General features: G+C 41.3%; 1 pseudogene; it reads right to left on the bottom strand.

The window, feature by feature from the left end:
- Positions 1 to 3,530: 3,530 nt before the first annotated feature.
- LOC112540840 (thioredoxin pseudogene) lies at positions 3,531 to 12,043 on the bottom strand (annotated as a pseudogene).
- Between the last annotated feature and the right edge of the window lie 1,055 nt (positions 12,044 to 13,098).

The following is a 13,098-nucleotide window of genomic DNA, read 5'->3' as shown; positions in this document are numbered from 1 at the left end:
ATTCTGTCGTTTTTGAGGTTGTACCCCATTACTGCCTTTCCCACTCTCTTATTCACTATGAGTGCAACTCCATTTCTTCTAAGGGTTTCTTGCCCACAGTAGTAGATATAATGGTCACCCGAATTAAATTCACCCATTCCCGTCCATTTCAGTTCGCTGATTCCCAAGATGTCGACGTTCAATCTTGTCATCTCATGTTTGACCACATCCAGCTTGCCTTGGTTCATAGATCTTACATTCCAGGTACCTATACAATATTGTTCTTTACAGCATCGGACCTTCTTTTCGCTTCCAGATACATCCACAGCTGAACGTCCTTTCGGCTTTGGCCCAGCCGCTTCACTCTTTCTGGAGCTACTTGGAAATGCCCTCCGCTCTTCCCCAGTAGCATATTGGACACCTTCCGACCTGAGGGGCTCATCTTCCGGCATCATATCTTTTAGCCTTTTAACATTGTCCATGGGGTTTTCTTGGCAAGGATACTGGAGTGGGTTGCCATTTCCTTCTCCAGTGGACCACATTTTGTCAGAACTCTCTGTCATGACCTGTCCGTCTTGGGTGGCCCTGCACGGTATAGCTCATGGCTTCACTGAGTTACGCAAGCCCCTTCGCCACGACAAGGCAGTGATCCATGAAGGGGACATTCACACTGGGCATTGGTAATTTTTTTGCTGAAAGTGAAATCAAAAGAAATTTTAGAAATTTCCTCTCAAGTGAAACATCAAAGGAGTTTCTATGAAGTCAAAAGGATGCTGATGAGATTAGTAAAATGTCCCAAGAGAAATAGGATTCGCATGTCTGTAATCATTTTAACTTTGGTATAATTGATTGTCTCCTTCAGGTTCGAAGAACACGCACTGTTGTGCAATTTATCTGTGAACACGGAGGTGGCTCTGCAGTCCCAGTCTGGAAGCGTAGAGTTTACCACAATGGGGGCACTGGAAGTCCATTGTTGCAGTAACTGTGGGTGTTATTCTGTGATGCCACTCATGGTTTTCAATCAGTTTTTGGTGGCATCTGTCTTCAAAGCCGGTGGAGGCTTCATAGCACAGGAGTCACCAATGGGTTCTGTCAGCAGCTGCAGCTTCTAATTCCCTTGGCTGGATGTCACAGTGGCGTAGGGCTTCTTTCACAGTGCCTTCGTAGTGCTTGCATGGACAACCTTGAGGTCTCTTCCCAGATTCCAGGACACTATAGAGCAACTGACAAGGCATACAACAGTCATCCATTCTGATGACGTGTCCCACCCACCATATCTGGACTCTGATAATCAGATACTCAATGCTGGTAGACTCCGTGCAATCTAAGACCTCCAGGTTGGAGACATGGTTTTGCCAATGAATGCCAAGGATGGAACAGAGAGCACACATGTGAAATTTCTCCAGTTGTTTGATGTGTTGTCAGTACAGAATCCAGGACTCATATCCATATAGGAGAGAAGGATAAGTACAACTCTGTAGACTCTCAGCTTTGTGGAAATATGGATGTTGTGTTGGTTGAGCACTCTAGTATGTAGCCGCCCAGTGCCTGGCTGCCCTTGCTGATCCTGGAGTCAATTTCTTTGTCCAAAGACCCATAGTTCGAGATGATACTTCCCAAGTATTTGAAGCTGTTTACGTTTGTCAGCTGGGTGTTGTCAACAGTGATTTTTGGTTCTATGGGGTTGGTATTTAGCATGGGCTGGTAAAGTACTTCAGCCTTGTTCAGGCTGATAGGCAGGTCAAAGAGCATAACAGTGTCTGAAAATTTGTTCAGCATCAATTGTAGATCACTGTCTTTGTGTGCTAGAAGTGCACAGTCACCAGCAAAGAGGGTTTCTGGAATAACTGTACGGAGGCATTTCGCATGTTCAAATAGTGAAGGTCAAAGAGACAGCTGTTCAATTGGTAACTGATGTACACTTCCTCCTTTAGACCCTCCCTCCTTTAGACAGCATGTGACAACATGCAAGTGAAGAACAGATTGAACAGGTTGGGGCTAGCACACAATCTTCTTTACCCCATTGGAAATAGCAAATGCAGCTGATGTGTCACTGTTGTAAAGGACCTATTCTCTCATTCCATTGTGGAGTAGCTGAATCAACTCGCAAATTTCCTCAGTCATCCATAATGTCTCAGGATGATCCAGAGAGCCTCCTTGTTTACAATGTCAAATGCCTTTGTCAGGTCAATGAAGACAGAGTAAAGAGGCTTGTTCTGCTTGATGCACTTCTCCTGGACTTGCCTCATGGCAAATATCATGTCTGCTGTACTCCATTCTGCCTGAAAGCCACACTGCGCCTCTGGGAGGATCCTTTCCAAGACAGTGACAAGTCTGTTCAGGAGAATGCGGGCAAAGATCTTTCCTATGATGGACAGCAGTGAGATACCCTTGTAGTTACCACAGTCTAATTTGCTTCCCTTATTTTTATAGACAGCCATGATGAGAGCATCATGGAAGTCATGAGGCATCTCCTCTGTGGACCAAATGTCTTCCAAGATGTCTTGGAATGCCTGTAAGGCCTTTGGGTGCTTTGTAGATCTCAGCAGGAATGCTATCCTGCCCTGTTGCTTTATTTGATTTCATCTGCAAGATCACTTTCTTGATCTCATCAGTAGAAGGAGGCAGGTCTAGGGTTACAAGACTGGCAGCTGAGGAATCTGCTGTAAGACATCATGATCAACTGTGGACAGCCTATTGAGTAGGTTGGAAAAGTGTTCAGCTCAGTAGTTTTTCAGTCCTTCCTGGTCTTTGATCAGGCCTGACCCTTTGGATTACAGCAAGGAGGAGCATCTGATTAAGGACTTTAGGGTGCTAAAGAACTCTCTGGCAGCTTGCATGTCTGCATAGCATTCCACCTGCTCAGCCTTTCTTTGTCACTGCTCATCTTGCATTTCTTGCAGTTTCGCCTGTACTTTTGACTGCAGGTACTTAAACTTGTCTTTCTTTGGGGCAGATAATGGATCATTCTGTCAGTCTGCATAGGCCTTTTTCTCGGCCTGGAGGGCTTCTGAAGCGGTCTCGTGGTTTTCATCAAACCAAGTCTTGATGTGCCTGGGTTTTCAGTCTAAGTACAGTTGTTGCAGTCTGCATGATGACATCTTTAAACTCTGTCCACTTTTCAGAACAGGTTGCCACAAGCAATAAATTGTCGGAGAGTTTTTTATTAAGTACACCTTGGAAGTGTTGGACTTGGCCTGGGTCTTGCAGTCTGCCAATGTTGAAAGACTTTCTGACAGTCCTTGGCTGATTATGATGTAAAGGGGCTGTGTGCAGGTTGAGGATTGACCAGATCAGCCTGTGATCTGTTTAGCACTCAGCACCTCACATGGCTTGGGTGATGGTGACATCTTTAAGGTCACACTGATGTACTATTATATAATCAAGTAGGTGCCAGTGTTTGGACCTGGGATGTATCCAGGTTGTTTTGTACTTGTTTGCAAGTCTGAAGATCATGTTAGTGATGCACAGATTTTGCTTAGCACACTTGCTTAGAAGCAGCAGGCCATTACTGTTTAGTTTTCCTACCCGTGTCTCCCAAGAACTCCATCTCAGTTGTCGCTGTCCGTCCCCATCCTAGCATTGAAGTCACCCAGAATGACAGGTTTGTTGCTGGTGCGGGTTGTTCGAATAATCTGGTCCAGGTCTTCATACAAACTTTCCTTGTCTTCATCTGGACTCAGGAGAGTTGGTGCATAGAGACTGACAATGGTGATATACCAGGACTTGCTGAAAGGAAAGCGGAACTTTATAATATATTCATTTATTCCAGTGGGTAGCGTAGAGATCTTCTTCAGCAGAGAGTTTTGATTGTTGTCAGTCTGTGGTTTCTCTTTCCAAAAGAATGTATATCCACTTGCTGCTTCCTATAATGACCCCTCATCTGCCAGCCTGATCTGCCAGCCTGATCTGACTGCAGTGATGTTAATGCTATAATGGCAAAGTTTGGCTGCTATGAGTGCTGTTCATCTTTCAGGCCTTGACACCTTGTCTCTATCCAGCAAGGTGCAGATGTTCCAGGCTCTGAAGATAAGTTTTCTTTGATTTGTTTTTCTTGATACTTGACCACTAAGGAGATGATCTGCCAGCTGTGATTAGCTAGCCAGATGTTGTGGGGCAGGCAATGTTTAAGGTACCTTTTCTGACCCCCTCTCTCATGCAAGGATGGGCAGCACTATTCTAAAAAGGGCTGCCCAGTCACCCTGGATGGTGCTGGACAAGTCTGTGGCCCCAGGTACTGAGATGAATGACCACTGGTCCAAGGGCTGCCCACGTGCAGGTTTGCGACTACAACTGCCAGCGTTATCTCTACCTGTTGCTTCACCACTCCCCCATCATCAAAGGGCTCAATGAATTGCAGATGAATTGTAGATGAAGATGAATTGCACAACAGAAACCTGTGCATGATGGAGTTTTAAGTGGAACAGCCATTGTACAGGGGCAGTCCCTGGCACTTGGCATAAGAGACCTTAATCCAGTGGCACAGACAACCATTATGGCTGGAGACCTCTCCTGCTGAAGTGCATGACCAGGACGTCTAAGTATTTTGTTGTGCTCTTAGTGCTCCACAATTCCTGCTAGGCCTTCCTTCTTAACCATTGGACCATTGATCAGTCTTCTTTGCTCAATCTGCCAGGGCCAGACTTCACACGCTGAGATAGACAAATCCTCTACCTCACTGAGAGTTGAAGACCCATTGGCTACCCTCACTTGGTTTGACCCATCTGCCAAGATGGTTTACCAGGGTATGGCCACTATGCATATGTGATGGAATGTGAGGGTGGCCTTGGAAGACTGAGGGGAAGTGATGCCCCCTAGAGAATGATCAGATAAAAGAGAAAGGAGTCCACAACAGGGTAATGGTCAAAGAAAGAAACTTAGGAAGGACCCGCCCTAACTCAGGTGGTAAATAGGAAGGGTGGGAGATCTGTGCTTTTAGACTTCCAAGATTCTGTTAATGTAGCCTTACAATAAAGTAGAATTAGTTCATCTAGTCTTGTTTCCTGTCTGGTTTACCTGGGAGGGCTGGCAGCATGTTACAGCTACTTAGAGCCACAGGTGAGAGCTAAGCGCCAGGTGGGGACCAAAGGTGAATGAGCAGCCCCAAATAGAGCATGGCAGGCCCCTCCACCAGAGGTGCTACCCCACCCATATACCCCATACACCCCTGTAGGAATATGTATGATATTCTCTGGCACCAAACTGAAGGCATACCCATAACTTACCTTAGTGAAGGGTTGTGTTTTCTTTTTCATATTATTCCCTATATTTCTCATGGATATGTATATAAAGTAGCGTTGTTACAGATGATAGCCAAGATGATATTAGTGCTAATTCTAAAAATATGGAAAGTCTAAAGATGTCAACCATACTTGAGTTCCTATTGAATAGTTTCCCCAAAAGGTTTACCCATTATAGTGGTTTGTCTAGCAGAGGAAAACTAACAGCATAATCCTATACAGGTTTATCCACAAGTTCAGCTACTCAGCAGACACTGGAATGCAGCAGCATGAAATATTTGTTAGGACTATTAGCGAAGGGCTACAAAAATCCAAAGAGCCACTAGATGGCACAACAACTTAAGGAAGCCCCTAGCTCTCTGCTGCCATCTAGTTTTGCACCCCAGTCAGGGTAGCCCTACTGATTTATATTACAATGAACTGTAAGTTTAAAGCTGATAAGGAGAAAAAAAGCTTCTTTCCCAGGGCCAAAGCATTGGTGACAGAGTAACATTTCATACAGACAAGCCATTTCTTAGGATGTCTGTCTTTCTAAAGCAGCTCTGAAACTGATTAAAAGGAAAGTATCTAGGGCCGACTTTCCTTTGCTCTTGCTCAGAATATAAAGTCATAGTTTAATGGCCATGTTGACTGGTGCCCTTTCCTGTCATATATGCAAGAAGTGTTTTAGTGAGGAATTGACTAATGATCTTCTTCAGACCAGGGTTTGGGAATAGATGGAGGGGGATGAAGTTTTCAGATAAATCAATAGTATATAATCAATTGGTGGTCGCTATCGATAGCACTGATATTTTCCCTAACAATATAGTGCAAGGGAGGAGGCTGTGTTTAAATTAAAGGGTTCTTTGCCCTCTGAAAAAGGCACATGTAAACCATGGTGAACTCCTAGTAACTTGACTCTTTGAAACCTGCTGAAGTAAGCTATAAACAGCCGTTTATTGGCCTCCTCAGTTTTTCTGCCTGGATTTTTTTCTATCTTCTATGAGTGCTTACTTTTCTGGCAACATTGATTTCAGTGGAACTTAACATCCAGATGTGTTTTGGTTTTTATGGTGTGTTCATCAACTTCAAGGACCACTATTACTGCTGTAAATCCCAGAATTCATGTCTTACCACTACTCATTGTTCACCATTCATGATACTCTTACTACTCATTCTTATAGTCTGGAGCTCAAGAGTGGTATCAATTTCATAATGTTTTTAATACAGATGTTCTCCAACTCTGTAGGTACATTGTAGACTACATGCTGCAATCTAACTGAGCTTGGATGATCCTGAAAAGCTAAACAGGGTCAGCCCTGTTTGGGCTTGGCAGAAAATCTTCAGGAAATCCCACAAACGTAGGGTAAACTGAGAAATTTAAAAAAAAACCTGGAGAGAGGCAGTGGCAAACAACTGCTGTATCATTATCAAGCAAACTACATAGGTGTGCTTATTGAATCACCGGGAACTCCAAAGAATAATATCGATATGAAGAAATTTTGTCATAAATGTGGTGTGCCATTCAGGGCTATCCTTTAGCTGCAACACAAAACTGAAAAACCAGAAGCCAATTGTGGTACAGCGGTCTCTTATCTGTGGAATCCTTGGGGTTCTCTGAGCTTGGTTGTTTTCTTGAAACGTTTCACTACCCAGCTAGAAAGCATTGAAGATGTTACCTAGCCGGGTAACAAAACGTTTGCAAGAAAACAACCAAGCTCAGAGAACCCCAAGGACTCCACAGTTCAACCCTGAGCTACACATATTCTCTTCTATTGGTGTCTCTTATCTTTAACAGGATATGACATTATATTACTTATCTGGTTGAAGGTATGAATTTGGTGCAAGTTGTGTAATATATGGTTGATGTTGTGTTCCTCCCCCTCTTCTTTTTTTTTTTTTAAACCTTCATATTAAATGCACAAGATCTGTCCTGAGCAGATTAGGACAGCTGTAAGATGGGGAAAATTAATCTTCTTTCCCAAGTCACTTTGATTTAAGTACCCACTGTCTTGCTCCTCAGTAGACATTAAAAGAGGAAAAATAATTCCTACCAGTACAAATGTAGATTTTATTTATTTCAATTTCTGCAAAGGGTGAAAGGACAGGGACATGCAAATCAATGTGCTTCTTAAGCTGTACATGCTGCCCCAAATTTAAATACTGTGCACTAGTGTTAAAGTAAAAACATAGAGATGGTTTATATTACATGTTTAGTTTAACAAAAAGAGGGGCAACTTGGTGTCCTTTGATGGTTTGGACATCAACTCCCATCTCTCCAAGCCCGTATGATTATTGGCTATGGCCTGTAATTGTAGTCCAAATCAACCAGAGGTTATTATATTATCTAACCCAAACATAACATCTAGTTTGACCCAAATAAATTTCATTTGTTTTTGAACTGTTGTCAACCTGCACGGTAGACCAGACTAGGAAGCCAAAGCTACACATGCTACTACTTCTTTAATTATAAGGTTACAGTAACAGAATCTTGTGAATCTGAGTGTGCTTCCCCCCTCCCTCCCTTTATCTCTGTGAGAACCATAGAGTGTCTTGTCTGAAATGCTTACTCAGGTTACAGATCCTCCCTGGACTCAGATTTCTTTTATAAGACCATTGTCTTGGTTCCTCCGGTTCCTCAAAATTATTTCTTCTGCCCATTACCTCTGGTCTCCATTCCTACCACAGTTCTTTAGCAAGGCTTGCAAGGCTTACAGAGATAGCAAAATTGTAGGACCTTCCTATTTTGAGCTTTAGAGAATCATGGAGTGATGTGGGACAATAACTGGGGAAGAGCCCTCGCTCATTGACCAGGCACATACACTGCATGAAAACAAAACTAACAGAAGAGAATATATGCAGCTCGGGATTGAACTGTGGAGTCCTTAGTGCTCTCTGAGCTTGGTTGTTTGCTTGCAGACATTTCATTACCCGACTAGGTAACATCATCAGTGCGAGTGAGTATGCACTGATGACGTTATCTAATTGGGCAATGAAATGTCTGCAAGCAAACAACCAAGCACCAAGGACTCCGCAAACAAAATTCGGTAATCTCAAATAAGACAGGATAATACACTCCTTGCAGCATGCATTGCTGAACTAGTTGGACAGACTTGGTGTGAAGCAATTCCGTAAGCATAGATTCTAAACCAACATGTCTGCAAGGGGGAGAGGTGCAGTCAAGATGGCAATCACGATTCACATCTCATTCCTTTTGTGTGTGCATCAACATCGGGAGTGGGGCTTTGATCAGTGGGGCTTTGATCAGATTTTAGTGACCATCCTGACTGTTTTGCCCTCCTTGCCCCCTGAAGACAGTGCTGTTCTGAACTGGTTTCAGAGAGAAAAAAGATTTTTTAAAATGAGGGAATGGCACTTGAGTTGGCCAGGCTCATTCTGAAACTGATCAGGGGACTGAGGCAAGGATTATAATATTCATGAAACATCTGGATGATTTTTTGGATATCTGTTACAGTTGCCCTTTTTTTTAGACTATCCTTTGTGTTTTGTTACTAGCACAGACTAGCACTGGAAAGATCTGAGATATTTTTCAGCCTGTCTGGTTCCTCCTTTATCTGGGGCTAATTTAATCAAGGTGCTTTTTAAGACAAGGATAATTAGATTGTTAGTCTTAGAAGATCCTAAAATGTTCAGCTACATTCATAGAGAAGAAATCTGAAGATGCCCCAAATTCTTCTTTCAAGTAATATCATCATAATATTTTCATGTCTATGAGACTTATCATTTCTGATTTTCTCATCTGCACCTTTATTGTTCCTATTTATAGCACACCTGAAACACACTGTGGAATTGGCAAGGTGCCCAGATTTTCCATTTAGGAACAGTTTGATGATTTCTTATTTTCTTCATCTTGTCCTTATTTTATTTTATTTTATTTTTTAACAGCAGGTGCTACCCATGATAAACAATGGCAGTTGCTGTAATATTATTAGCTTTTGCATTTTTATTACATTATGCCTTCCTACAAATTCTAAACTGCGTAGCACTATTTTAAGGAGAGACAATCGACTCAGCAAGGTTTACTCCATGCAGAAGAAGATACATTACTAACACAGGGCTTTGTTTAATTTATTATTAAAATGCAGAAGATGAAACTAATCATTAAAAAAATGCATTATATCTGCTGGCGTCATTGCACATGCACCCTGCTATGTTTTGTGCATCATATTTATATACTTCGCATTTAACAATGAAATTTAAAAACTGAATAATTTTACTTATATAAATAAAAAATAATCCTTTTCCATAGTCCAAAATTCTCAGGCTTTTAAAAATGTTTCTCAGTTTGATGGATAATAAAATCAGACTCAAAAAAGTGTTATAACAACACAATCTCCCTTATAATTAAATTCCAAAATGCTATTTGCAGGAAAAAAAAAAAAGATTCTAAGAATGTTTAAACTGACTTTTATTTTTCCTTTAGGAATAGATAATGCAGATTAAGAGCAACTTTCTAAAAATGGCAAAAGCCTCCTAGTAAGTGGAATGATACGAATGCGTGGGTCTAGTTTGCTTAATGATGATTTCATCAAAGGAGAAAAAAAATTAAGCTCTTTTCATATTTATATAGCTATACCCTCTTTTGCTAAACTGCATTTTCTGATACATTTTTCCAGATCAGTTCATTAAGTCAAAGCCCAACAGAGAACAGATGCAATATAAGAGCAATAAAGGGAAGTTAAAAAAAAAAAATTAAATCCTTTGTTCTCCCTGCAGTACACCCGTAAATCTATTAGCATTATTTTCCTTGCTTCTCTTTTTTTGCGTCCCAAGTCTGATCTCAAGTTCTCTGAAGCAATCCTTAATCAAGCTCCCCAAAGGACTATGACTGCATGCAGCAATTTCTCCCCTGCTCTCTGCACAGATGTTTCCAGCACATTCCATTACACCTACATGCCATTACAGCTAATGGCTTATTCTGATGAAGAAAGCTGCTTTCTGCTCAGTGCAGCAAAGGGGAAAATAGCCTCCTGTACAGTTCGTAGACAGCAACAATGAAATGTGGGGGCAGGTGGTACAACAGAACTCTCTAATGTTAATTACATACTGTATTACCCCCAAATTTGGCTGGTCATTAATTATGCTAATTTACTTTCCTGAAAATTAGCACCATTTACGTGAGCATTTTGAGCCGCTTATAACAAAGTGAACTGTGTCACAATGCTTTGTAAACCTAAGCTTTTTGAACTGTCCAAATATGATACCAGGGACGAGGAGGCTGCTCTCCTGGAAGTGAAACGCCCGATGAATCTGAATCTCAATGAGGGCTGAATCGTAGCCATCCTGTTGAGCTGCAGCCTTGAACCAACCCCTAGGCTTCAGCTTCTACTCATGTGGGGCTACCTGAAATCCTCCCTAACCAAGATAGCTTTATAGGCAGCTTATATTATCTACTAAAAATATTTGCATACAGATTCCTATTGTAAAAATCCCTAAGTGGTTTATAAGAGCATAAATCTAAGAGTATAAATAAAAATAGTTCTTTGAAAAGGGAAATATAAGGAGAAAAAATAGCTGGGGGGAATCAATGGAGGGGGGATTAAAAATCTATAAACCTTGACCGCAGCTGGAATTTTGCCTCCACAGAATTCCATACACTTTGCAGAATTGGCAGAGAACAGAAAATTCAGATTGAGGAAATTTTGGGAATGTTCTTTTTATACATTCTTCAGCTAAGATGAATATTCTTTTACATAACATCCTACCTCTTCTTGGGACACTAAAGGAACAAGAAGTTGAGAAACATTCTTGTCAGATATGGAGGGTCAAAGTTCATTGTTTGACCATATGATTTGCATGCAAAAAATATTATTATTCCCAGATAAGGCTATAAAAATCTGAAACCCTGCAAAATTGCTTCTGTATTGAACTGATCAGGCAGTGAAAGGAAATTCTCCAGAAGCTGACTTTTACATAAAATATAAGACTTCTTACTGTTTTTTTACCCACACCAGCAGAACTGCAGCTTTAATCGAGTTCTGTCAAATAGAAGGTCTACTATTAAAACACAAAAGGGAGGTTGTTTTGATCCCAGAAAATAGGAACAGAGTTTTGAGAGCTGTCCCCAATCTGGGGTGTCCACAGGGCAAAGTCAAAATCTGCAAGACAGTAGGTACAGCATCACAGTTAAAGCCCCCTCCCCGTACATGTGTTAAATTCATGTACGAATTCATCATCATGTATGATCTCTACCAGATTGCAGTGTTTGACTCTTCCACACAGACACCCATGCCCCAAATTGTTTGGTGAGGGTGGGGAGAGGTGGCACTTACTGTAGTGGTAGTGGTGACAGAGCCATCCATCTTTCTTATCCCCACTGGGGTCAAAATTAATGGAAATTGGTAATAAAATAGGATGTGGATAATTTCATGAGTTGTTGTCTCTTCCAGAAAGTTCAATTTTTTATGTTCTTTATATTTTATTTTTTTATTTTTGTTTACAGACTGGTCAAAAGTGTATCTGGATACTTATTCGAACCTGATCAGTTTGTTATAATTTAACCATCAGTACTGCATGAATCAGAAACCTTATTCTTAATAGCTTCTTCCAGATTCTCTTTCTTTGCTCCAGGAAAATTCATGCATCTTTTCATTATTTTTATAGAAATGGATTGTTGACATACATTTCACATTACAGTGTTAGGCCACATCCTAACCATCCTCTACATCAATTTCATAAAGGTTACATCTGGATATTTTTAAACAAGGCTATGGAAGAAGGGCTTTTTGCATGGTCCATACCATGTGGCGGAGAAGTCAATGCTTGTCCCCAGCAGATAATAACTCAGTCTGGAATTCACTCAGGCTTCTCAAAGTCTTCACCATCTTGGCAGCCACTGGTTACTCACTTGTCAAGCAAGCTGCTGACTCCACCTCCACAATGGCTGTTGAATCACTCTTCCAAAAAGTCGAAATTACTTAGAGTCTTGGAAAAAGATTTAAGGGCATGATTAAGCCAAAGTTCAATATTTTAAAGCGCCATTATTTCACTGGAGGTTAAAGAGAAGACACATATTTCTTTCTCAGTGAAAACTGATATGGTTAAAATTGTTTCATTTGCATGAATTATATCCAAACTTTTTAAAAAAATGTGCTAAAGTTAGGCAGACATGATGGCCTTTTCTCTAATACATATAAAGTCTCTCCATCAACACTCTGTGGATGAATCCCAATGCTATCAGCTTTATCTTCATCCCACTGGTAGAATTTAAGGGGGGCAGGGGAGCAAGTTAGGACTGAAGATAGAACTGAAGACAAGGAACCAGAATAAACAATCAAGAAACAGGCCCAAGATCGAGACAACCAACCAACAGATACTGAAACATTCCAGAGCTCAGGAAATCCTTGTTGCTTGAGCAAGGTTTAAGTGGAATAAGAAGCTTCCTCTGCAAGAGGATCCATTAAGTGAGAGAAATGAATAATGAACCTGAGGATGAGGGCAGTGGCACACTTTGGAGGGTGTTTCATTTTGATGATGCGTCAAGGGAGCATGTCTTTGAAGCTGATTTCCAAAGCAACATGACCCCTTCTTTTTAAGAGTGAAGTTGAACTGCATTTTGTCAATTCTGAGACTATCTCCAGCTGAGAAGAAATATGGCAACCTCATACAGGTCCATAGAGAGCAGCCAAACACAAATCAGCAGTGAAGCTGTGTGAAGCAGCTTAAAATTGCACTACTGAGACACTTTGCGCAACTAAGGGGACACATCAAGTTGAAGAAGTAAGATGATTTGCCTTGGCAAGGTGCTTCCCATTACCTCTCATCTTCTTCTGGTGCCAGATGGCCAGAAGAAGGCTCTACATGCTATTGCAAAGGCCAAGGCAGGCAGGTAGAACATGCACATTGAAGCAAATCATGTTTAGAAGCACCCAGTTTCAAG

Source organism: Python bivittatus, unplaced genomic scaffold, assembly GCF_059951505.1.
Source record: "Python bivittatus isolate LINGU-HERP-01145 unplaced genomic scaffold, Pbiv_v1 ctg000590_np1212, whole genome shotgun sequence".
Taxonomy (NCBI): domain Eukaryota; kingdom Metazoa; phylum Chordata; class Lepidosauria; order Squamata; family Pythonidae; genus Python; species Python bivittatus.
This window is presented reverse-complemented; position numbering and strand designations above follow the sequence as displayed.